The sequence below is a fragment of the Passer domesticus genome, chromosome 1, assembly GCF_036417665.1.
Source record: "Passer domesticus isolate bPasDom1 chromosome 1, bPasDom1.hap1, whole genome shotgun sequence".
In the NCBI taxonomy this organism is placed as follows: domain Eukaryota; kingdom Metazoa; phylum Chordata; class Aves; order Passeriformes; family Passeridae; genus Passer; species Passer domesticus.
In genome coordinates this window covers 132,835,567-132,862,535 of record NC_087474.1, presented here as the reverse complement: position 1 = coordinate 132,862,535, position 26,969 = coordinate 132,835,567, and the positions used below count along the sequence as shown (strand labels likewise).

At 41.3% G+C, this 26,969-nt stretch overlaps 1 protein-coding gene across 2 annotated transcripts in view; it reads left to right on the top strand.

Annotated features, from left to right (window-relative positions):
• Window positions 1–5,008: 5,008 nt before the first annotated feature.
• Window positions 5,009–26,969, top strand: part of PAG1 (phosphoprotein membrane anchor with glycosphingolipid microdomains 1) — a 42,749-nt gene continuing 20,788 nt past the window's right edge. Inside the window, exons 1-2 of one of the 2 annotated variants that reach the window (XM_064390199.1) lie at window positions 5,009–5,418; window positions 7,503–7,567. The gene's annotated coding sequence lies outside the window, so the exon portion shown is untranslated. Of the gene's footprint in view, window positions 5,419–5,521; window positions 5,679–7,502; window positions 7,568–26,969 lie in introns of those variants that run through there. The other variant, XM_064390194.1, reaches the window with a different exon arrangement.

The window sequence follows — 26,969 nt, the reverse complement described above, 5'->3', positions numbered from 1 at the left end:
ACTGTAGTTAAACAAAGGTTTCTAAGAGTGGGGGGATTTGTTTGTTTGTTTGTTTTTGTGGTTTTGCGGTGGGGTTTTTTTTGTTTTTGTATGTTCCTTCTTTTATGAATAAATAATTGCCATGGACACTTTTGTCCCTGATGCAATACTTAAATGTGCTTCCAGAGTTTCTATGTGGCAATGGCTGTGGCAAGAGGACTTGTATAGTTTGTGAAAATGCTTGCACAGAGAAAATCACATCTTAATAATTACTTTTCATGTAATGCAATTACCTGAGCACAAACAGTTTTATCTGGTATGCTTTTGCTGAGTAGGATGCCAGCACTCATGGCAGAAAAACAGGGATAATTCAAACAGGTCTGAAGGGATCAGGACTCAGGAATGCAAGGCAGCCATTGGAGGTGAGATGCAGAGCAGTCATGGGTGGTGATGAAGTAGTGGCAAAGCTTCTCGGTATCACAGCCTGTCAGCAAATGACAGGAGGGTGACATTTTTGTCTCTTGCACTTGTAATCTCAAAGTGAAACCCTTGTCAATAGATAAATTTCTTCTTGTGGCTGTTTTCCTGATTAGAGTGGTGTCACTTCCATTTCCAGAACCTCTGCTCACTAGTATCTTATAATCTGAACAATTATTTTGAGTGTACTCTTATCATATTTTATATTAAAACATAGATATACATTCCCTTGTGCATTTGAGTTAGCAATTTGATTTAGATAATCAGATCTTGTCCATGTATTTAAATAATTAATGAGATTTTCTCCTAGTTTCCTGGTTAGGTATGACAATATAGGATAATGGATTTGCACAATTTTTTAGCCAAATCTGAAAACATTTGGATGTCTTGAGTCAGAAAGATCTTTGATCTGAAATTTAATTAAGGAGTGGAAAATAGGAAGAGTGGGTGGATGCAGGAGAGGATTAAACAAACAAAAAAGTCTCTGTTTCTTCAAGATTTTGGTCCTGTTAAATGGTGTAAAAAACTCTTGTCATAGAATAGTTGGGTCTTACAAATGGCATAAATTTGAAAATTAGGAAGAGTGGAAAATGAAAACTTAGTAATTTGATTCCTTTCTTCATTTTTAACAAAAATGAGCAAGCTGCAGGGGAGAATAAAAGACAGCTGAAGTTGAAGGAAGCACATTTGTAGCCATCTATGTCCTAATGAGTAACATTAGGAAGCCATCTGTAAGAATTTAGTCTTGACTATAATACTTTTGGTCTTGTCTGAGGGAAGCAAGCCCAAATCTATCGAGTACATGGGTGAAAAAACAGTTGGAAATTCTGGTTACTACAAATGGAAACCAAAGAGCCATGCTTAAATGCTTTCACCTCAGATGAGATGAAAGTTTCAGTTCCAATATCAGTGCTTATCAGATAGATGAGAAATAAATTTGTAAATTACATCAGTTATTCTTAAACACGTTACTGGATGTGCAGTAGCTCATAACTACTGTAATGTTGCAAACCAGCTTTCATAAGATAAATTATTTAAGAAAATTATTTGCATTCTTTTAGTACAAAATGTTAGACATTATTATGTTGGTTGATTTCAGATCTCTGTAAGGCTTTGACTTGACATCTCTGAGAAGGGGCTTTGGCCACATGCAAGTTATGCCAAGCTAAGAATCCACGTGGCCAGAGTTAGTCAAGAGTTAAAGAGCTTTTAACAGAGAACAGACTGTAGACCCAAATGATCTGTGCCCAAGTAAAATAATTCAGTTTGATCAATAGCTCAAAATGAAATACAGACCTTTTAGCAGTGGGGGCAGTGTGCTGTGTATTTGTCTTCAGCATGTGTAGGAGATTTGCACTTCCCAGCTCTGCTAGGCTCCCAGCCAGAGGCAGAGGTGATGCTGGATTTGTAATTTTGTGTAATTTTGTGTTTGGTCTCCCATAGATGGAGAGAACCTGGTATGATCCAACTTTTGTTCCAGACAAGTAGAAGGACCTGATGAAGTGCAGGTACCAATGCCATGTAACACTGCAAATAAAACTGTCACAAAAGTTATGCTCTTGGAAAGAAGTGACAAGTTTGACTGGGAAAACTAATTGAGGCAAGTCTAGAATAAGCAGTGTTATCAAGTTGGTTTTCATCAACAGCTAATCCAAATTTAACTAAGATCTCTCGGGTTCAGATTTCATTATCACCTAATGCAGGCTGAACACATCTATCTCTCTTTGGAGATTTGATATAACACCTATTTAGAGAAGTAATTTACAAGTGTTAGTCTTATCTGTATGGCCAGAGATGTTCATAATTTGTTTAAAGGTGTTTGCTTTGTATTTGTAAAGATTAAATTTGCTGTCAGGGTATTAGAGTGGCAGTGACTGAGTCTTGGCATAAGTCTTTGGAGAAAGAATCTCTTGGCCTTGTGTTTTCAGAAAACTGAATGTGGAGTCCCTCGTTCTCTTAGTTGTAGATGCAAAGTGGCAGTCTGAACATGTGTGTGTTTTAAAATCCTGTAAGCAAACAAGATTTTTCAGAATAGCATCATACTAAGAAATCTCATAGTTTTTCTACATCTCCAAAGACACATATGGCACCTTCCTGTCCCTGCCAGAGGATGTGTGCAGTGTTCCTTCCTCTTGCATGATTCTCAGAAAACTTTTATTCTGTGCTTCCTAATCTGTCCCTCCATTGAATGACAGAAATCTTCTGCCACCTAGGCTGCCCTGAGTAAATCCTTGTGTTTTATAAACCTTGAGAGCTAAACAGGTGTGAGATAAAGGTGAGGGCTATCTAAGATTGATGGTGTACATCCAAAGATACTGCAAGTTAATGGAATTGTGGGGAAATTACACCAGTGAAAGTGAGGTCTTCTTCTGTACTTCTACAATACTTGTGAGAATAGTCTGAAAGTTATTCATTTTTTCACGGGGCCCTGACAAATAATATCTGGATCTTTACTTGCCATAGATGTGGGGGAAAAAGACAGCAAGGTCTTTAAAAAATGAAAATGAATTAGGATCACAAAGATTCAGAAAGAGAAGTATCTCCAAAGGATAAAAAATCAATAAACTATGTCATATAAACAACTTACATGTAAGTGATAAATCTCTCAGCATCTGTTGACCAGTGTAAAGAGTGAGTTTTGACTTTCATATTGAAGTTTATGTACACTAAGTACATGAACTCTAAAGGTACAACTTGTTAGAGATTAAGTGAGATGGCACAGGCAGGCTCCTCCACTCCAGACTGAAGATTTCCAAGAGAAATAACCATCTTTAGTGTTCTTAACTACCTCTGAGCCAAAATACACCATTTTTAGGCACCTATTTATGTTATGTTGTGGTTTCTAAGTGTTGTGCAGTAAAAGACAAAAGTGATATGAGAAGAGTAACATTGAAGATCACTGATTTATGTGGACTGGAAACTTAGGAGAAGCAGAAAAAGGAGAAGCAGAAAAAGGAGAAGAAATAAAGCTGGCCTGTTGCTCTTGGTTATACTCAACCTGTTTTAGTTGAAGTAGTTCTGCTTGCCTCTGGCCACAAGCATTTCCTACTGTATTTTACCACTAGATCTTGAGTGGTTTTTGTAGGCTGACCCTGCACAGTTCTCTTTTCAGACATCTTTTTGACTCTGAATTACCACCTTGGCACTGGTTTTTAAAGTTTTGAGATTTCTTACACAATTCTACAAAAAGAGATTCATACTGTGAAAATGCCCCTGGAACCTACTCTGAAATGTGTTCTAGATGTTTACAGTGTTCAAAGAACATCTGATTTCATTTATTGCCATGGAGCTGTGGGGCTCTGCTGAAGTAAAGCACTCTTGAACCTTCTTAAGTCCATTTGACAAGATGGTTAAGACAAATTTTATCTTATTAATAGATAAAAGGAAATCCTTAAGAATTATTATTAAATAATTAAATTATAAAATTAGAAGAGATGATTGGTCATTCACAGCTGTCCTGTATCAGCTTAATTTTGAGTGCAAGATGCAGAGTTTGACAGGTCTGTTTCTATCCAGACACTGAACTGTGCACTGCTGTTCTGTTCTCCTGAAAATTATTTTGGAGTTCAGCTTCAGTAAAATGCTTTGAAATAACATATTTTTTTAAAGTGCTTATAAATTCCCTCTAGAAGTCACCCTCTTACTTTGCTGTCTCATGTTACAAACTTGAATGTATTAATTTGGAAGAGGCTTATCTTTGATTGTTCATTACTCAAGATAACCCTTGCCAGAGTCCCCAAAAACACCAGAGCAAGAAAGAGGCCTGAGAGGTGGGGCAGCAGGATGGCTGCCTAGCCCTGATGATCATCTCAAGGCTGATCTTGTAGGACTGGCTAAAAGGGTGAGATAGAGCCCCTGGGAGATTGCCAGCAAGTCACCAATTAATACTAATTGCATGGGAAAATACTGTAAGGGTGGTTCATCAGGGACTGAATGAGTTCATAGCTGTGCTGCACCCAAGGGCTGTGTGTCTCCTGGTATTTACTTCAAGAAGAAAACACAGTGTTGCTTGCTGCTTTATTCACTTGCAATGTTTTTAGATCTAAACTACAATTAGTGTGGAGGAGCGTGAAACATCTCACATCTATCATAGAGCTTGGCTTGTGAATATTTGAGTTAAACTGTAATATTCTAATTGGTTTCAGGAGGAATCATCACTGTCTTAGCTTGAGCCAGACATTGCTTCTCATTTTCTCATAGGAAGGAAAACAAAGCTGAAGTTGCATGAACTATATGCACATGATAGTCCTTTCAAAACAAGAAAACTACGGACATCTGATTTTAAAAGGGTTTTTGGCTTTGCCTCTCTGATTTCCAAGGAAAGCTTTGTAGAAAACTGAGATTTAAGCTGCCGCTGTCTCCTCCTCTGCGTAGTGACAGCTGTAAACATCTGCTGAGGATGTCATTTATTGTCTCATCCTCTGGCTGCTCATGAGGATCGTGAAGCGTTGTGGCTCCTTGGAAATTAAACTGGTGATGCAGTGGGGCAGGAGCGAACAGCCGGCGTGCTCAGAGGCTCTGCAGTGTGTGTGTGTCCGTGCTGTCCCGGGATCGCTCCCGGCGGGAGCGGCGCTTTCCCGGCCGCTGTGGGCAGGCGGGCGGCAGCAGCCGGGCTGGGAAGGGCGCCTTGCTCCGCCAGGGCGCTGCGATTTCTCCTCCTTGTCCTCCTCTCGAAAAGGCAGACAAGGCTTCCAAGTCCTAAATTGCATTTTGTCTAACTCCTCCCCTGTTCTGGCTGCTTGCTCATGCAACCACCCACGGATCCGAAACAAAAATGTGTGAAGCGAGGCAGGGAGTGCTCTTGGCAGCGCGGATTCCATCTCCTCTCTGGGTGCCCGTCGTGCCCTGACGCTGTCTCGCTCCTGGACACAGCGGAGCTTTGGCTAACCAGAAACACACCGGCGTTTCTCTCCGTTCCTTCTCATCGCCCTGTGCTCCCAGCAGAAGCAGCAGCAGGGAGAGGTCGGTGGGTGAGCGTGCCTTTGTGGCAGCGCTGGCCGGGCGGGCTGGCGGAGGCGGCGTTGCTGGCAGGCCGTGCCCCTTGGCAGCCGGGGAAGCGGGATCCGCGCCCTGCATGCGGAATCGGGGAGCGGGGACGGGCCGAGCGCTCCGAGAGCTCCATTGATGCCCGCAGGGAGTTTCAGAGCGCTGCTCAAACAGCTTCTGGTGTCTTCTGCACAAAGCAAAGAGGGTCTAGGATGAGGACTCCTTGTTAATCAAAGGTAATATTTTTATCTTTAGAGTAGCATAAGTTAGTGGCCATTGCTGCTGTTCGGTTGTTTATTAAAATAAGAGCGATAGTGAGGAAAGTTATGAAGTCCGCAGGAGAATAAAGCTCCATGGGGGCATCGTGCTGAGGGTTATTGAAGTTCGGCTGTTCCCCTTTATGTGGGCTTAGTTTGTGTTACCAGTAATAAGAAAATCTGTATGGGTTCCCATCAGAGGAAGAAACTACTATTTTGTTTCCTTCTCCATCTTACATTTTAAGCCAAAAGTTACTATTTATATGCAATATTAAATTAATTCTGCTAATGGAAATACACTGATGTATAGGCAAGGTAAATACTTCTTATTACCAGAGACAGTTCCTCACCCCTCAGGGTACTCCCTGGAGTACAATGCGTCCTGTACAGTGGTAAAAATATTAACATTTGTTGTACATGCCTCAGCAGAAAGAAAAATCATTGTTGCATTTATTTTTCCAGCCACCTTGCAATAACTGTGATTACACAGACAGTGCCAAACAGATTTTTCATTGTTGTGCCAGTGTTTCTCATGTGCTCTTAGTACTTCAATCCTATTTTAGTGGTTTACACTGCTATTTGGGGATGATAACAAGTATGGTCTTAAAAGCACAAACCTTGTGGCTGTTGCTTATTTTTTGTGCCCAGGCTGACATGCTTTTTGGGGTGAATGGGCTCAGCTGCATTGAAGACCCCCCCCCCCCCAACTCTAAATCTGGAGCTCTTAATAACACAAGTGGTGTTTGAAATGTTTTTTTTTTCTAAGAAGAGGTTAAAATGAGGAGAGTGTGGTCTGTGTACTGAAGAACCTGACTCGGTTCTGCCAGTGCAGCACCGTTTGTTCTGTGTCATTTGGGAGAACACAGCTTGTACCTCCTGTTTGCCTGATGGCACATAGCAGCCCCAGAGGACACACGCTGCTTTTGTGCTTCTGCACAGTTTTAATCTTTAGGGAGCAACTGTTTCAAAGAATAAACACATTGCCTTGTAGGAGAAACTCCAGAAAACTTCCTGCTAGTGACAGCGGCAGCCGCTGCCCATCATCCCAGACGTTCCTCTGCCAAAAACGGCAGGGCTTTGTGAGCTGGCCTGCCAAAGGCTGGGAGCTGCAAACTCTGTATTCCCGAGGATGCCCAAAGGAAATCAGGTTTCAAAGAGCTGAATTAAAACTGAGGCTGCTAGCTGCTGGTTCAAAATGCAGAATCTATGTTTATCCTGGCCCCCTCAGCCCAGGGATTTCTGGCATCCCCTTTCTGCAGGAAAGTGTCCTGCTCACTAATCCCTACACACCCCTCAGGCTGCTTGGTGGTGGGGCTGGTTGGGCAGCAGGCAGGCAGGTAATGAGCCTGCTCACTCCCTCCATGTAGGCTTTTAGGTTAAATCAAAATTGGTTGTTTATTATTTTGAATACACTGCCTTATACTGTTGTAAAGCCTGTTACTTTTCTTCTACTGATTGGTTTTAACTAGCAAACAAAGTTTTATTTGCTGTTAGTTTAAAACAGTGGAGTAAATACACATTCCCCACAAAATAATTCCACAAAATAATATTTGTTTGCTAGATATTGCATCCCTCATTTATACAGAGGCTTTCATAACCCATTTCCTTCAGAGTATATGACACTAAGTGGGCAGGGTCAATTTAAAATAAGTAAAAGCTTTGTAAGCATTTGCTTAGGAAGTCAACTTCAGTCTATTGTATATGTTTCTGTAAACAAAAAGATGCAGCAGAGTTTGGGATGGCTATAAGCACAGGCAGGGGTTTTGAGATAATGTCTTAACCAGTGTTCCATCGGTTTTTCAGCCCAGAAGCTTTTGCTTCCTCACTGGGAGAGCCTGTATGAAGACCTGTGTGGATGATGTTATAAGGTAAGGGATGGATACACCTTAGATGCGTTCTTCAGGTTCTTAATTTTGCATTGCTACAGAGTTTCTGTGTGAGAAGTTGCTGCACTCTGTCTAATTTCTTCTCAGAGGGACTCCGTTGTTTGGTAGTAACAAATAATGGTTTACAGTGTAGATGATGTCTTAAATGATGTTGAATTTCAGTTTCTCTGCTACGAGCCTCAAACTGTCCCTTTGGGGAGAGGCTTATGCTGTGTGTCTGTCTGGAGGAACTCTTGGTGCAGAATGATAAAACATGCACAGTGTTTTATCCAGCTTGGTAATGTGACATTAAAACAGGAGTGTGTAGTGTGTTTTCTGATTCCCAGAAACATTGTCAGTTCGTGGTGTTCCCCTGCCAGTTTTAGTGTCACCTTTCCTTCTACACTCATCTCTGTCTGGGCAGCAGTCCCCATCATCTCTATTCCCCTGCAGACACGGTGCACTCGAGGCTTTTATCCACAGGCAGGCTGATGATCAATGAACAGCACCATTCTCACTTCCTCTCCCAGGGCCTCATGCACTGAGTCACCAAATAATTTGTCAATAAATGGAGAATCTATTTGAAATAAATTGATGAGGAAATGTGGAACTCCTCTGATCTGGGGTCCTAAAAAACAGGCTTTCATGCTAAGCAGTTCACAAGGCTGCATGCATATTACAAAGTCTAGCAGTGTTAGTATAGTACAGCTGTGCTGCATATTTCCTTAATCTGCTTGTTTAGAGACACCCAGAATGTTCATCTTAATCATTTCCGCTGCATAGTAGGTACAGGAGGAAATGCCAGGGAGAGCCCTGTCACTGGGAAAACGCATAATTTGAATGTGTAATGTAAATATTTTAGCTAACCAAATGTAAACACTGTTTTGCCTTTAGGATGGGGAAAGACTGTCACAGTCAGAAATGAGCTGACATAAGAGTGACCCTGTATAGATGAGATACAAAATTGTGTTCACACATTTTGGTAATCAAAACAGAGCCCTTAATGAATTGCCTAGTGTGAAAGGAATTACAAACACAAATGTGCCTGACACAAGGCATTAGGAAGTTGCTGCTGTATTAATGCTAGAATGAAGGACTTTTCAGGATTCATGGGGATCCAAGCTCTATGGGGAGGATGATGGGAGATGAGAGAGATAAGATGATGAGAGATGTGCTATGGTGAGGGCTAAACAAAGGCTGGAGACTCTCTGGAGGGAAACCTAAACTTGTTAGTATGCTCTGAATGTCCATGCTCCTCCATGCCACTGACTGTGACTTGTGTTCACTGTGCCAGGACAGTAAATTCAGACGTTTTCAAAGGTTAGAAGATGGCAGAAGCAACAAATATACTCAATTCAGTAAGAAGCACCTTATTGCAATCACAGCCATGCTGTAGCTTTTCAGCCAGTGGATTCAAAGGAAAGCAGAGTTCTTAGGGAGCTCAGAGTGGCTGCTCATCGGTTCTGCCTGAACTGGCTTCATAAGTGAGTGAAGACTTATGTTCAAGTGGTGCTTGATAGAAACCAAACACCTGGTTTAACTTTTGATACTAAAATCAGTCCTGAAAAACAGCATGATCTGGGGTCCTAAAAGACAGGCTTTCATGCTAGGCAGTTCACAAGCCTGCATGCATATTAGAAAGTCTGGAATCCTCCCAGATTCCACTTGACTTCATTGTGCAGTAAATGGTCTTTGGGCATTCATCAGATCGCTAAGCAGAAGAAACATCTGGAGATGATTTCGTTGGCTGTATGTTCTAGCCCTTGAATTCTTAATGTCAGAAGAGGAAGAAACAGCACAGAGGATTTGTCTAGACTCCGTGGATTGCAAGAAACTAGTTGGATCTTATTTCTGAAGGCACAGGTTCATGTAAATGCCCAAATGAGTAAGCTTTCATTACTGGAATAGCTGGGGATTTTTCAAGGTTGCTTTTTGCTTGTATTATCAACAGTGGGTAATATATTAATGTCTGCCTCACATTTGCTATTTCTTTGTTATAACAGCTGGAAATTTACATTTACATGTAGGCCTCAGAGCTAAAAATGTCATTCCCCAGGTTAAAAACCCATAATGATTTTTGTTGTTCTCCTTGATAGGGAAGGAGAACTGAAAACACAAGGAAAAGACAAACAGGAAGGGTAGCCCCAAACAATAAATGCTCTCAGCTGGAGCAGAGATTAATCATGTATAATGTAGCCTTAAAAATGTCATTGTCTGCCACTACTACAGCAATTTAGCTATAGCCAAATGAGCGAATCTATCTATTTAATTATCTAAAGAAAATAGAAGAAATCAAATATTAAATGTATCAGTGAAAATACAGTGGCTTTTTTTTCAAGTACAGGGGAAATTTAGAGCCCCTCTTGTGTGGATGAAAAGTGTTCAGCACAGATGAGAATAACTTTATCACAGAATTAAACTTGTGTTGCTAGAAAATCTAATCACTTTATGCAATAACTTATTTTAATTATTCTCTTGAATACAGATAATCCAAATCTCCTTTATCTCCCAGACAGATGTATCAGTTTCCAAGGGAAAGCATTAATACAGTCAAAAGTAAGAACTTAGTTTTTTTTCCTTTATGGGCAGGAAGTTCATACACTTTTGCTGAAGGGCTGCATTGTGCCTTTAAAAAAAAGGATTTAAAATTAGATGCTGTGTTTTAGCACAGGAAAAAAGGTAGGAAGAGTTTGCTCTGTAGGGCTGAATTCACAGCATCATTTTTCTAAAATAAAGTCATATTATTTGAAAGCTGAGAGAGAGGGAATTTAAGAGAAGGGAAGTGCAGTTGAAAAATTTTTGGAAGGAGATTGTAAACTTCAGGGCAGAAGGGAGTTAGATAAAAGAATCTGTGAGAGTGGGAATAATAATGTGAAGAGGAACAGACTGTGCTGGTGATATCTTTTGGCCAAGGTTTTGAAAAGAATTCAGAATATGATCTGCAATCTCTGTCTTTGAGGGGGGGAATGGGAATTTTTCCATTTACAGTAAAGTCAAGTAAGAATGTCATTGCTCCAGCTGTTAAAATATTTTGAAGTCTACTTCAAACTGATAATTTATTGCAGTGTTAAAGTATAGACTATTGTGGACAGAAGAAAAAGAGAAATTGGAATCAATCCCAAAAAGTGGGTTGGAAGTATAATTTATGCTTCCCTGAGAGGGAATGGGACTGCTTGTCCAGTTCAGCTCATTCCAACCCAGTTGTCTGAGAGACTGTTTTTTAGGAAGCTTCTTTGGATAGATACAGCTGGAGGTGAACAAATCTCAAGGTTCAAATCTGCAAGGGAAACTTGGAAGCCTCTGTCAAAGCCAGGGGTAAACAGGATGCATATTTTGAGGCTGGAAGTGCCATCTGAGGGTGACTTTACAGAGCACGTGAGGACCACGGCATCCCAGGCATCTCTGGCATACACTTGAGAACAGACTTGTGTAAGGCAGAGTTTTGCAGAAGGTGGATGGGCTACATGGGCTGCTCCTGTGCCTGCAGCTTTTTCAGAAGCCCCTCTTTCATCATGGGACAGAGCAGTCCACCATCCTTGCCTGTTCACTTATTTCTATGTAACACAGTCTTCATGTTCATATCTACATTTAACCAGCTCCAGATGAGTAGCAGTAACTTTCAGCATTAGGTAAATATGTCTGTGAAATGAATTTATCCTTCTGCTGTTTGGACTGTCAGTAGCCTTGGACAATCTGCTGTCATCAGACTGACTTGGGTTCTTAGTTTTGCTTTTGTGGCACAGCCAATTCCATTTCAGTGTATGTGAATTAAAGAGAGTATGCTCTAATAATATTTTATATTTACACGGCACATCTCATCCCAGAGGACTTTATAAATCATGTATATTCAACACCTCTGACCTTTCACAGTCCCTTCAGAGCTGGAGAACAAGCATTTTACAAAAGCAATAAAACCATAGGATTTTTTTTCCTCTGTAATACTGGGGGGAACTCATTAATTACAGAATGAATTTTATGTTCCCTAAGCTACAGCTTCAGTTTGTAAAGACCTTTATTGAAAATTCCTTCAAGATACGATGCATGATCCTACTTTTTGTGTACACCACGAACAAAGGGCTAATCCATCCTTTTAAAACTGGACCCCTGGAAATATTTCACTCTTGCATCTAAATGAACATAAAAGTGTCACTGCCTCTATACCTCTGCTTCATTTTACCAGTCAATTGTCACCTCTTCCTGAAAGATCTGCCCAAAATGCTATAGTCTGCCTTCCCCCTCAGCTGCTACGCATCCTCCCATCACAGTGTGAGAAATGCAGAAAATAGATGCATGAGAAAACCTATTTACTTGCTTTTGAGAAAGTCAAATGTGACTGATCCTCTGAGGTATCAAGCTGAAGAAATGCAGCATCTCTGTGCATTTGGTCAGCATATGCAGAGGAGGAGGGATGAACAAGGCAGAGGAGGAGGACGGCAATGAATTCATCTTCCTGGCATTCAGTGCCTCTTCCTGTGAACATTAGGAGGGTGACCCAAAGCCTGTGGGTATCAGTGTCTGTCCCTGCAGCACTGGGTCAGTGAGGGACAGGGTGGGGCCCTTTGTCTTCCCAGGGCATCCTTCTTGTGGTGCACAAAGGCTCAGCTTATGTGCAGGACTACCTCTACCTCAGTGGGATCAGATTCCCTCTACTTGGAGACAAAAACTCCAGAGGAGCTGCTTTCCTGAGTTTTAAAGAAGAGAATGGACATGCAGCCTGTCTACGTACAGTCTTTGCTAGGCCATTTTGTGGGTCGATTTGGGCCTTATTTAGTCTGTTGTTTTAAACAGAAGGACAACAACGTTTCTATTCTAGCTGTACAATTCAGCAAATGGATTACAAAACCGCAGTTAACTGTGACTGTCATGGATGGTAACTCAGTTAATAATAGATTAAAGAATCTTTACATTTTCTATGTATTGTTTTGCCATTTGTCTCTCTTTGTAGCTCATCTGGATTTAATATAGTTTATTCCATTTAGGAGCATTACTGAGACAAACCCCATTAAAGCAGGCATTTTAGTCCTTGTTTTGATTAGCACTCAAGGCCACTAGATAATGATGCTTAAAAAAAATCTCATATTTCTCTCATGGTCATTAGCACTGTGATCATTGCCAACCTTCATACAACAGTGTAAGTTGTTTTTTTTCCTAAATCTCAGAGCCAGTTGTGAATGTCTGTAATATAGTCCGTGACATTTGAACTGTAACATTTATCTCAAAAATAACAGTTCTTGCTCTTTCAGTGCTCATACTTGCAAGAAATTGGATCTTTATATATGTCAGACTGTCAAAAAATATCATTAACTAGCTAATATTTTTCAAAGCTATTTTATTGGGGTGATTTTCTGCTTTTTTTAGTTTCATGTTGTGGTGAGGGTTTCTAGACATTCAGGTATGTCTTTGTTCTTCTCAAGCAGCACCCTGACCAGAGAAAGACATTTGCACCACTCCTAACAATACCAGGCCATTTCAGCCCTGGACTAATACGGGCAATTAAAATAATTTCCACACATCATGTTTAAACCAGTGACATGTAATTCTAAGGACAAAGCCTCTCAGCACCTCTTTCCAATATTCGTCTGCACTCAGAGGATAAGCAGCTGCTATTACATGCTAATGCCTTTTGAGGGTGAATGGCCATTTTAGGGCATGTTATTAACTCTGAGCAAATCAGTGCATTTTCCATCTTAGTGTACAGAGCTGACTTCACACACTGTTCCCTTTGCAGGCTTTAGTTCTGTTAACCAAAAAGAAAAATGAGAAAAATTAGGCATTTGATGCGTTTGGGTTGGAATCTTGAAGGATGGGGCAGGTCCATCTGCAATTCCACATTCAGGGCGTGGGGACCAGACCTCTCACCTCACAGGTTTGTGAAGTTGCAGGTCTTAGGGCAAAAGGCCAGGCAGAACAATGATCATTTCTCATAACACAGCTGACTTATTTTGCTTTATTGCTGTGTTTTACCTACTGTAGGTGAACACTGGGTATGTGGAAAGAGGCACTACTCTAGTGTTTGTCCTTTATTCTTACAGACCCAAGTCAGCCTGTGCTCCTACTAACTTGCCAGATCCAGGTGCAGGAGCCCAGCAGACTCCTGAGGTGCTTTGAGCTGCTCATTGAGTCCTCAGAGCAAGCTGAATGCTTCTTTGCATGAACATACCTCTTTATTGAGATAAAAATTCCTGCTTTCCCCCCCCCTTTCTCTTTCTCCTGAAACGTAAAAAAAAAAAGAGAGTGCACACACACACACAAAAGTGGTACAGCATACAGAGCTATAGCACAGACTCGCTTTGGCTTAGGACTGGCTTGTTACTACTGAGAATGTGTTTCTTGCTGTGGCCCTGACCCCCAGCCTCTGCTCCAGCATTTAAGGGACTCATGTGGGATGAGTGGCTAGGAGTGCCAAATGTAGAAGATATTAATTTTTGTTGAACTGTTCCACGATTCTCCAAACCTTCTGAGCACAGAAACCTTTTTTATTGTATTGCAGCCCAAGCCACCTAATCTGTACTCTTCTGATTTGGGCATTTTTAAATGAATTTTGCTCACTAAGACATCCAGTTCTGTTCTATTCCTACTATTTGTTTTGTCTAGCCTTGCTCAGAGTAGATCATTAATGCAGTAGTTAAAATACCATCATCTTAATGCCCTTTACCATGGATGAAAACCTGCTTGTCTCAGAAGCTGTTATACATGAACCATGTAGAAGAATTAGCTTCAGAGTGGAATAACCCTGGATTTATTATTCAACCAGTCACCACAGTAACATGTTTTATTTTCCTGTTACTATCCTTACTTAAATAGTTGCTACAGTTGAAAGGCATCTCCCAAATTCTAAAACAGAGGAGAGAACCAGATCTCTGTAAGATCTTTTAAAAAAATCCATTAAAAAATGTAAATCCTTACTTGTGAATCCCTGATAAATGCTGAATAAATTCCCACAGTTCATAATTTCTAGTTATTTATTTAATTTATACACCATTATAACTGTGAATGAGGCTTTACAAAACCACAGGGACTCAATCTTTGCCCTAAAGAGATTGTAGCTCAAATTAGACACAACATATGACCAATTATTTCAATAGACAAAGCAGGATTACACCAAATAAAAATGGTTCTTGTTGCATATCTTGTGTACATTGTAAGCTTGTAATGATACAGTTATTTGGAAAAGACCTCTTTGTGCCCCTGAATATGGTGATTCCTAACAAAGCTCTAGAATAAAGCCATCATTAGTGTTTGCTGGTTTGAACCAGAAAACCTGAGCACTAATGACTAATTGTTGCTTTCCTACAGGCAATTTAATTAAAGAGCTGGATTTAATAGAGGATGTATTCAGTATTCATTTCTAGCTGCTGTGGCCTCCAAGGATCTTCAGTCCATTTGTAGACCAATCTTGAAGATATTGTTTGCTTGGTGCATTTTATTGCATGGTGAAGGCAGAGCCTCTTGGAGGTTCTAACAGGACACCACACTTTCTTCAGCCTGATCTTGGGCATGCAGTGAATAATAAGATTTTTCTGAATTTTAAGTAAAGAAGTGTCTTACCCCATATATATAGAGCTCTTTTCCTACTATTTAGTTACAAGTTCCAGTGTAATATTTTATTTCCAGGAATAAGCCATAATTGTGCAGTACATCATTGTTTAAGTGTTTCTCAGCAGAAGAGGCTACCATCCTCACATAAATACTGCATGTACTTCTATCAAATCCTCAGGCTTTATTTTGACATTTGAATATCTAGACCTTTTGCTTGACAGGACTTTAGCTAATGAACTGAGGTTTGTCCACTATTTCCAGAGCTCTGCCAGTATAGAGCTCATCTCATCCCTTCTCTTGGTGAGGAAAAATGCCCATGGTGGGAGCAGTGTAGGCTGGGTGAAGGGAATGGGGCTGGAAACCTCCCCAGCTTCTCATCCCCTGCAGCAGGTGAGGGTTGGGGTTTTATTCCTCAGCAATTCACTCAGATAAAAAGAGGATTAGGGTACCTGCTTGCCTACCCCACAGGATTCTGGTGTGGCTAATTAGTCAATATTTGCACAGCTCTGAGAAAATGCTTTAAAGTGCCAATTATGAATAATAATTATCTTCTGAAGATGATTGGGAGTCCACGTTTGCATGTTGATTCAGGCCACAGGAGTCAGTCTTTCAAATAACAGCTCTTATTTAAATGCCTTGCTGATTCCCTATCTCATGTTGTGTGTTGTTTTTTTAAGGGTGATGAGAAACATTAGTTTACCCTCAGGAAAGACCAGGTCTGACTGTTTTTAATAATGAGTTATGTACTTAGTCACAGTAGGTAAATTTACAAACCAAGCAGGACACACTCGGAGATCGATTCTGTCTGTTGGGCAGATGGTTTTACACAAAACGTTCAGCAGGACAAGCCTGCTGAGACTTTAAAACAAATACTGCTAAGTAACATTGCCATAAGCCTCTTAATATGGTGGCAATGCCTGATTTGCACTCTGCAGAGCTCCTGCTTTATTTATATCTCATCTATTTACTGGCATGTAATAGATTTACTCTGGGAAGAGACTCGATCTGGGCAGATTTACTTTGAAGGCTGACATTTTCAGTTGGAACTTGTTTCCAGAAAATAGTAACTAGTCCTCAGCACTAACTGCAGGACACTTAGCTATTTTATTAGTAACAGCACGCCAGTATTAAAGACAAAGCAAAACAGCCTACAAAAGAAGTCCATGACTGGACTTCACATTTTTGAGATTCCTGGAAACCTTCTGTTGCAGCAGAAATTTTTTTTTTTTTATTTTTCTTAACATCTCTGTATTTTCTTGTAGTTTCAGAAATGTTGCTGGTCTCTTTAACTGGATCGTAAGAGGCTTAATTATTTATTCTACTTTTATGTGAGTTAATTGGAGAAGTGTTGCCTGTAATTTAGTTTTAATATTTGAGTCTGTATATCTGTATGTTAATGTTGCATTAAATAAAAGGAAATCTACAGTTGTGCTTAACTCTACGGAGAGAACAAAATTCTGCCTCCAGTTACTATAGAAGAGCAATTGGGAACAAAATTGGTCCAGAAGTTCCCTGGCTTCTATCTCTTTGCAGTAACATAAAATTTTAATGGGGAAAAATTACATCAAAAAAAAGAACACTTGTTTAAAAATGTTCATAAAGAGGAAAGGAGGGTGGTTTTTTTTGCCTGAATAGAGGTCTTTTGATAGTTGTTTGCTAATTTTATGCTTATACATGTGTTCAGTAGCTGCATAGGGACATTAAACACAGTGTTGCTATGAGCCCACACATTGATGCTCCAGCAGAGGGGTCTTAAATATTCATATCATGACTGGATTTGTGTTGTTTTATTTGATTCTTTTCTATCCAAAGTCCTAAGCACCATCAGATAATTAAACATTACAGGGTCTGTGATTGTGGACATTTCTGAAAGTCTGGACATTAATTTTGTGTCCTGCCAGCTGGAAGGAGTGTGATGCTCTGGCATTGTTTTACTTGGAGAGAAGTGTTTTTCTGATATTAGACTAAAATGTTTCATCTCTGAATAAATCCTTATTGCTTTCTGAGAAAGATTTAAGTGCTAAAAGCATTCAGCTTTGTGTAGGAAATTATTTTAGAGGAAGATGTTTGTTCATGTTCAGTAGTAAAGCATAGTATTACTGGTGTGAGATTCAAGCGCAACTGAAAATTCTTAAATTTTTAGGCAAGTATCTGCAGGGCACCTTCATGCCCCATTATAGTCAGTGGCAATCAGAGTCCCCTTCAGCTGCTCATGCAGAAGCAGCTGGTGCCATTTGAGGTGCCCTGGTACATTTTTTGTAGTTTCTTAATAGCTGTTTGAGAAGTGTGAGAGTTGGCCCTGTGCCATGTCTGCTGACCTCATCCAGGTGCAGGTTCCATCTGCCTAAAGTGAGGGCAGTGAATGATGTTTGATATGCCATAAACTGTGCCCTTTGGCCTCCATCTGCCACTCCAGAAGGACACACATCTCCTGCAGTTCACATACCAAGTTGTTCTGATGCCTTGTGCAGGCTGGCCTAGAATAGAGGCTAGATAGAGTTAAAGAATAAAATAGGGATTTATTAGAAGGCCTCAATGGATCCACCTTGGGCAGCACAAGAACCCAGCCAGGGCTACACCCAAGATGAACCCAAAATGGTCACAAAATGGAGGACTGGTCAGGGGGTCTCACACTTTTATAAGTTCTAGTCCATTAGCATACTGGAGTTAATTGTTCAGTTATAGCTTTAGCTTATGAAGTCTCGTCCTTCTTGTTTTTCTCTATTCATTCTGCCATTGTTTATGCTCTTGGGCCTGAAACTTGGATCACTTGTCCTTGGTCCCCAGCGAGAGAAGGAATTGTTTTGTCTACTTACTCTGTGAAGAGAGCTTACTATTCCCTAATATGACGCTCAGAATACACTAATGCAGTACAGAATCTGAAAAATATAAAAGCTAAAACCTGAGGCATCTCTGTGGACACATCTGCATGAACATCCCAACATCGTGGATGCCTTTAGGCACCTCAGGCATTCTAGATGCCAGTGTTTGGGCAACTAAATGGCCCCCTGGGCTGTATTCTGCTTCTTTTGTGAGGCTCCATTGCCTGGTACCTCTGGAAACCCAGGAGGCTCAGACACATCAGTCACACACGGACACACTTGGGCATCTCATGCAGCTCACGATGGGCAACTGACTCCACACATCCTGTCACAAGCGTGACACCTCACTGAGCCTGCAGAGGTGCCTGGGACTTCGTGGGGAAAAAATAAACTATGGAAGGGCTGAGGAAGGAAGGAGAGAAAAATAGTTCTGCACATGTTACTGCCGTGCTGTGCTCTGTAACTCAGCTGGTGAGACGCACTGTGGGTTTGATCTGTGGTCTCCCAGTCGTCCTGCCCTCTCTGCATAGCCACAAAACGGCCACTGGGCAATCAGGCCAGGTCAGAAAGCTGCACCAGAGGGACGTCAGTGGCCCTGAGGCTTGATCACTGGGCAGCACCAGCCCAGTGGAATAAATTGTGCATCCTGAAATGGCTGAAATGCCTGTCCTGAGACAGCAGTAGGTACCCTATGGTGACTGGCTTGTTTTCTCCATCTCTTTGGGCCGACATCATTTCCCAACATCATTTTGCCTTTTCCTTTCCTTCGCTTCACCTGCATTTGCCAGCAGTGCTGTCTTTGCCTATTAGCAGTTGTGTACCAGCTGCTGTGCTTTTTCTTTTTTTGGCAGTTTCCGTGCAGATTGTGCTTGCTTTTTTTTGCCCCAAACCTTTTTGGTGCATGTCAGCATTTTATCTGTTCACATGCACTAGGGAATGATAGGAGCCATGATCTATTTGGGTCAGTGCATGCCTGTAACAATTCCAAAAGGAGAGATTTTCTAAGAATAAATTCTCCAGTGCCAATCTAGTTCTCATTCTTACCCACATAATATCTGTTAGCACCTTCTGCTATTTTTGTACTTGTGAAACTGGGGTAACATGATGAGTCTTTCTGTTGTTTTTGCTTTCTTCCAGATGAACTAAGTCTTGCAGTTCTTCTCTTGGTTGAATAACTCATGGAAACACATAGCAAAGCATGTAGTTTAGCAGCTGCCCCAAACTAACATCTGCAATCACATGTTTCAAGTCAGCTGAAAATTCAAAAAGGACTCTCTAAAAGGATGGCATGGTTGTTTTTATCTGAAAGTAGCACATAAATTTGATATTGAACCTAAGTAAATGCAGAGCTAGATGACCTTTGTTTGCCAGGCAGTTTGCCAGGTGTTCATTGCAGTCAAGAAAAATTTTCAACAAAAGGAAAAATTAATTTACTGTCACTGCCATCAAATCAACCTGTAAATGTTTCAGCTTTCAATAACTAATGGTCACTCTCTTGACTTACAAATGGTTTCTTTGAAAACTGTTTCCTTCTGCAGAATTGGATTGCTTTGCAATAAAACTATGTCCCGAAGTGATGAAAAGGGATGAAAAAGCTTTTTTTCACCATATAGCATCAGGTTATCCTTTAAATGAACCGTGTTCAGGATGTATTACAAGAGGCCTGAGCGTGGCACATTTCTCAAAGAATAAAGCAGATGAAATCCCAATTCCTTGGTTCAGGAAAATGGAACCTGAACAGGATGTTATAACAGTGGTGTAATGATAAATTGTAAAAAATAAGTAGTTGTTGAAATTACTGGGTGGGATGTGGTGTGTTGTAGCTGTACGTGTTCTTCAGCTGACTACTCATTATTGTCTGTGCTTGTTTCTGGTATAGTGCTTAAGGCTACTTAACACATTCTAGGTGAACTCTTCTACTGCCTAATTCCTGTCATTCCATTCTCTCTCTGAGAGAATGTTTTAATATATTTCCCACCATCTGCTCTTTGTATTTCTGGCATGTCCTTTCTTCACTGCTTGGGCATCCTGATACTAACAGGCCATAACCAAAGTAGTCAGTATATGTTGTTATCAGTACTGGTGGTTTTAAAAAAATTTGTGTGGGTGTTTGATCGGTACATTATTACAAAAAAATAGTCCAAAGGAGAAGTGATAAACCAAAAAGGCTGCCCAGGGTGGGAAATACTCAGTGAATTGTCAGGGGGGCTGCACTCTCTGCTAGAAGCACCGAGCCTCAAGGTGGGTGCAGAGCTGATGGCAGCTCATGGAGCTGTGGCAGCACTGGTGTGGCCTTTGGAAAGGAGGAGGGGGCAGTTGTGGAAGGAAGAACAAGGTCAGTGTGATGCAGAGGGTGGGTGAAGGTGCCAAGAGGAGGCAGGATAGCAGAGGTGGAGATTCCTGGCCATGCAGGAGCAGAGGCAGGACCTGATTTTGTGGTCCTGAGAGTGTGTGGATGTGGACCCAGGCCTCCAGTGCCTGCTGTGGTCACACCTACACAGCTGGAAGACTTCTCAGCTGCTGTGGGAATGACACGTGCTTACTGCTGATCAGTCGTACACAGGTTTTGAGCTTGTTATCTGCTCTTCCCTCGTACATCACTGGTGAAAGACTGTTCTTACCTGGTCTGTCTTGACTGTCTCTCCTGTCTCTGGAGAGCAGTCATCCTGTATCCGGACAGGCTTTCATCAAATCTCAGACTTAGTCTTCTCTTTCAAAACCTTAACAAGACTACATTCTTTGAGGAAAAAGTAATGATTTGGGTCAGCACGGCAGAGAAACCTGGCAGAAGCAAAGCCCAGCTGGTTATTGACTGCATGAAGTGATGCAACGCTCTGCTTATCCTGCCTACCAGCCATTGCTTCTCTGTCATCATGCTTTGGCAGCTCGTAACTCAAGGTAGCAGCAAAACTTTTTGCGGGAGGCATGATGTATTTATCTTTCTCTCTGCAGCGCTGCCCATATTGTAGAGCCCCTGTGAAAGTAATGCTAATGGTGACACAGGAAAGCACAGAGGCAGGGGAAGTCTTGAAGCAATAGTGATGTTTAAACTGCAGAAAAACCAATGCCAACAGGCAACAAGAAGAACAGGAGGAAGAGGGGGAAAGGGATTTTCTTTAGTCATTTGTTATTCAACAAATTTGAGTTTACAAGCTATAGGCCAAATTCTGTCTTCTGATTCTTGCTTTAATGCAAGAGGAGGGTATTTTTACTAGAGATCATGATTTATTCATGTTAAGGAAATGTTTTTTTATGCCAAGTTCAGGCTACAAAGTGCTAGTTAGTAGATGACATTCAGCTGGAGATTTCCCTTGAAACAACGTGAGAAAGTATTTGTTTTCTGAAGTCCATTTCCCGTGACAGATAGTTTCCTACCATGTAATATCCAACAGTCAGGAAAAAGAGCCCAATACTGTGACAGGCTGGATATGTAAATGCAATATTCATATAAAGCTTTGTGGAGGGTTTCTTTGCCACGGTGTGTGAACCAAACATCTCAATTAAATTGAGAAGGGAAAGACCTGGTTTTCGTTAGCTGTGAAGACTTTCAGAATTACATTAGTTGCAGTTGATTAGATCTCATAATTGCATTTGCTGTGTGTCAGGATGAAGCAGTAAGGGCTTTGGGTGTGTTGAGGGGGGTGGTACCCAGCTCGTAGATCACTCCTGCAGGACTCATGATTATTTTCTGCTGCCTGGGTCTGTTGGGGTCAAGCCTAGGGTTTTATATTTCCCTCTCCAGAGCAGGAGAGAAGGTGGATAAAATGCACCATGTGTCACAACATTGGTAGGGGGGTGCAGGACAGGATTTTGCCTCCCTGCTCCATGCTGCTGCAGGTACCAAGCAGGACCTTTCCTGTGGCTCAGTGGGGAGGTGAATCCACAGGATATTCTGGACTGTCAAAAGCAAGTGATGTTTTAGTTTACCCCACCTCTGCTTCCAATTGAAAGGGCAGAACGATGTCATTATGCTGGTCTCGGGGAGAAATTGCACTGAAATTGCGCCAGAGAGGGAGGCTGTGAAAAGGTGTGGTCTGTCAGGGCTGCTCCTGCTGCCCAGAGTCTCAGTTATCCTCATTGTCTGGTCTGATGGGTCAGCCAAGGGGGTCAGCTCAGAGGAGTGCATCTGAGGCTCTTCCCAGTGGGTCAGCACACATTAACCTCCCCTGGTTTTGTCCATGATTTATAGATATCTGCTCTCCTAGTTCTAGGTGTCTGAAAGGTCACTGGGCTGTCAGAGATGAGGAATGACCTTCAGAGCTAACTTTGAAGGTAGCCCTCTCTGCACAGGAAGAAGTGAGTCTTTACTGATCATGCAGAGCACAGAGGCAGCCACTTTAGATTATTTTTACAAGATTGAATTAAGGTGGCACCTTCCCTCAGGGAACACATAGCTGTGTTTCCAACTCAGGGAAAACAAAGATCGCGGAGAGGCGGCACTGACTGGGGACACCAGGTATCTGGATAAGTTGCAAGAACTCCTCAAAACCCACCAAATCCTTCTTTGTCTTGGACATTTTTTCATGACAATGAAGCTATTTAAACAGGGATTCTCTCATGTGCTGTCTTGGTCTTGACAAAAAGTAAACTCTTCAAAAGAGGGACCATTTCCAGCAATGAAGGCTCTGCATATATGCACCAAATGGCTAAGAAAAGCTGACATTCCTAATGAGATACAAATGCTAAAAAGGTAAAAATTATTTTATTGAATCAATTAAAGTGAAATGGAATTTGGCCTTGAAATAACTCTACACCTGTACAAAGTACATTGTAAGGTGAACTCTGTTTTCTTGAAATTGGTTTGTCACCAAGTTAAATCACAGCTGCCTCCCTTGCTTGTGGGATATCACACAGCTCAATTCCCACTAATTCCTTTTGTTTCAAGATTACTTAATCTTAAATATAACAGGCCCTTCTGATTTAATTTGTATTCTACCTCCAAGGACCATCATTTAGCTTCGCTGGAACACTCCTGTCTTCCAGACATTTATATCCATAGATTTTATGATAGCATTGGCACTCAATAATCTGAACTGTTTAGATTTAAAATTATTTTGATTAATTTTTAAAAGAATTGGGATGATCTTCATGTGCTTCACTTTGGGGGTGCATCTCACTCAAGGCACATTAAAAGGCTGTAACATGCTGACAGTTGGATACAGGGCATCTTTTTAATTTCTCAGTTTAGTTAGAGTTATTCTCACTATAAATAATAACATTTGAGCAATCTGAAAGTTTAGTATTAGTAGAAGTCATTTAATCTTCTCCTGTGATAGGAAAAGAGATGAGATCTCACAGGTGGGACCCTGCAGATAGCATCTGAGTAAACCAAAGCCTGGTTTTAGAAATGTAAACATACAGAAGTGGAATCTCATTCTAAGTAGAAGTCTCTCTCTTTTTTTCTTTTTTTTTTTTTCATTTTCTTTTTTATTTTTTAGGGGAAAAAAAGAGCAGTATTTCATTGGGGACAATCAAAGCATTGTGTTTTTCTGCTACATATTTTGCTATCTTTTGTAATTTTATACAGTTGGGGTCCTTTGGAAATTGGAAGTAGCGTCTGGAAAAGTACCATTTATTTGTTGCATTGTTTCATAGGCCTGATTCAAACAGCAGTTTGAGAACAAGTACAATTGCCATGGATTTTAGAGGTCTTTTAGGTCAGGTGACTGAGACAAACTCTGTGTGTGCCTGCTTCCCAAGCTAGGGGGAATTTCTCAGTTTCCATTATTATTACCTGAGATGGCAAAAGGGCTGTTTGAAATGTGGTTGCCCTGCAAAAACTGAAGGGGGATTTGGCATGGTAGAATTACATAAACAGCAAAGTGAAATTATAAACTGGCCTTGTTTAATATGAAAGAGCATCTAGTTCCAGGAAAAGCAAAGCTATCAGGAGTGGTTGTGTCAGAGCTGGAAAACACAAAGACAGCTTTCATTTCTATATGCTCTAAAGTATGCAGTAATTGTGGTCTAATTACCTCACTGCTGCCAGAAAGCAATATGGGATATTGTGGGGGTGTGGGAAAGAACACAATAATGCTACAATTAAGCTGTAATCTTTGGCATGGTCACTCAGCAGATAAAGCTTTTCTGCTGTCCCATTCGAGGCAGTCATTATTTGGCTGCTAAAGCCTGGGGAAAATATGTGGTGCTGTTCCTAGGAGCTGTTGCACAGAGGCTTCATTATGGGTTTCTTCCTCAGCAGCTGGCCAAGCCCAGCCAGCGCTCTGCATTTGAGAGCTGTGGCCTCAGCACTCCCCTTCTCCCTGTTTGTGCTTGGGGAGGTTTGTACTGCTGGTAGTGGAATGGGGGAGCCTTATTAGCCACTGTGGAATGAATTTGTGAGCTTCCAGTTTTTGGTTACAAACCTCTTTGCTCAGAGCCTGATTTATAATGGAAGCTGCATTTGGCAGAGATTTGTTAGTGTATGGTTTATACACAGAAAGACCTTGTGAATGTGGGAAATAAATGTGATAGCTCTGTGACAGGTTAGGTGCATAATTATGCATGCATATTAACCCCAGGATGCAGACTGTGTTTCACGGGGACATAATCACATTCACATGCAGTTATGCTCACCTTCCTTTGAAAATTTAGTTTTACAGCCTGCTATGAAACCTTGGTAGTGATATCTCTTATTTTCTGAAATCCTCCAAAATTTTAAGAAAACTGTTCCACTGTCTTGAAGCGAGCCCTTGAATTCACATGCTTAATTGTTCATACAACTTTCCTGAATCTTTCCACTTTCCCAAATTTCTTTCTTTCTGAGGAGAGGCTGCCTGCACGGCAGGCTTGTGTGCACTTACTAGAATTCTAGTAGGAATGGAAAGGAAAGAGTGGCAGGAGAAGTCAGGTCAACTTTGAATACATTGACCTTGAGGTGATGTGGTCTGACAAGGCATGAATGAGTTGCTGGGAATATGAATGCAGATTGTGGCATGGATCAGCCTTTGCTGCTGCAAGAGGCTTTTTAATTTTTCTGCAGTGCCACAGATAGATGGGTTCAGGGAGACCTGGTTTCTCTCTAGAAGATACTAAGGCTTAGAAGGGGTTAAAAGTGACCAGTGGTTTGGGACTGTTCAGTTTTTCTTAGATCTGGTTTTGCATTATAGAGCACACACATGCTTTGATAGACCAGCCATGTTTTCTGAAGAAGTAGGTACAGGTACATTAGATCAGACCCTCATTATTCTGCTGCTTCACAAAGCAGAATCATGAACTATTTTGAAGGCTTGTGGCATGCACAGTCTCTGCAAGGCTCGTCTGACAGCCTGCAAGAGCAGCTCAGTCCATGTCAGTAATTCCTTCCAGCATCAGGCTTTCAGGACCAGGCCTTAATTATGTGCACATCTGGTCTTCACAGCTTGAATAAGATGTGTCTGTCTTGAACTGTTCTCGTAAAAGGGTACTGCCAAGCCAAGCAGCTCAAAACACAACTGCACCACCAAAGAGCTTTAACCTGTTGTAGGAAAATATTTGTCCTGATTTAGTGCATAGGAACCCTCAAAGCAAAATGCACTGGGTACTGCATGAGAAAGGTGATCTTGGTCTTAAGGTTTGTGTAGTTCAGTACTGGATCTATATTTAGACAGCTAGAAGCCAAAAGAAACCATTGCAGATGCAGAAACAGCAATTGGACCAATTACAAATATGTTTTACGATGTTTTTTAAGTGCCTTTGAAGAAACTTCACAATCTTGACTCCAGTAACACTGTGGTGTTAGGAAATGTTCTGCAGGCAGCACCTCAGTCCAAACAGCAATCCTGTCACCTGCTGTCTCCAGAAGCATTTAATTGTAATTGCTCTTATTCACTTAATACCAATGTAAAGCAAGGATCACATTTGTATATTCAGGCTGTTCCACAGTAGCATCTGTTTTAGTGTGGCATCTGTTTTAATGTGGCATCTGTTTTAATGTGGCATCTGTTTTAATGCCTGAGAATTATCTGAAATGTATCTTTTTGATAAAATTTTGACATCTTTGTATTTATTTTATTACGTTCTCATGCACACTTTTTCCTATTTTGACATCTCAATGTAGTGTGTCACCTGTAGCAGAGGGTGGTTGCCTCAGGCAGCAAACAGGACTGGGAGCTGAGAGAGAAAGAGGAGAGTGGATAGAAAGCTGGACATGTCCTGTGTGGAGAAGTACTGAGAGAAGAAAAGGATCTCTAGTATGAGGGGATTAAGGTCCAAAGGACCCACTGTTACCAGAGGCTCAGCCTGAAACACAAAAGATATGGTTTTACCAAGTTAGAACAGCCTGAAGCATTTTTTGGCTGCATTCAAAAGGCTCCTTCCCAAAACCAGTCCCATGCACCACTCAGGAGTTAGCTCTGGTCAGGGACCACTCCTGGAAGATAATAAAACCCCTATTCTGTGGAGGATAGGGGAGTATGAGATTGTGGGCTTGGGCTGTACAAGATAATTATCTCCAACATGCTTCATTTACTGCAGTGGACCCAACCTTAATGTTCATTAAAGCACAATTCCCACCAGCTTCTGTAGACAGGCTCCAAAGCAGGACTTGCAGTAGGAGATACCTGTGAAGAGTTTGACCCAAATGTTTTGCCCACACAAGAACAAATGCATGAATGATGTAATAAACTACATGTGTAATGCCTTATTGGGTTATGCTGTCAGGAATCCACCAACTGTGGCAACTTTGGGCCCTCGGAGATGTACTCTGCGTGCTGGGTCTGAAATTGCAGAGGGAGTTTTCTAGAGTGGGAGTAAGGTAAATCCTCTGGTCTCCTGTAGGTTGCTATCTTCATAGAGAAAGTGTATTTTCAGGATTTGGAGGAACAGAAGATAAAAGGCTCTGACATTGAGAGTTAGTCACACGTGCAGGACAATTTCTGCTGTTGCCTGTTTGTTGCAGCCCAGGTTTCTGGTCTGGTTTTGTGGTTGAATGACAGCATTTGCCGCTGGATGTCGACAAGACATTACTTCATACTTCTCAACCCCTGTCTCAGTTTGTGGGTCCACATATCTTGTACTTCCCCATTTTCTGGTTTAATACAGTTCTCTGGGGGATTGCTACCAGA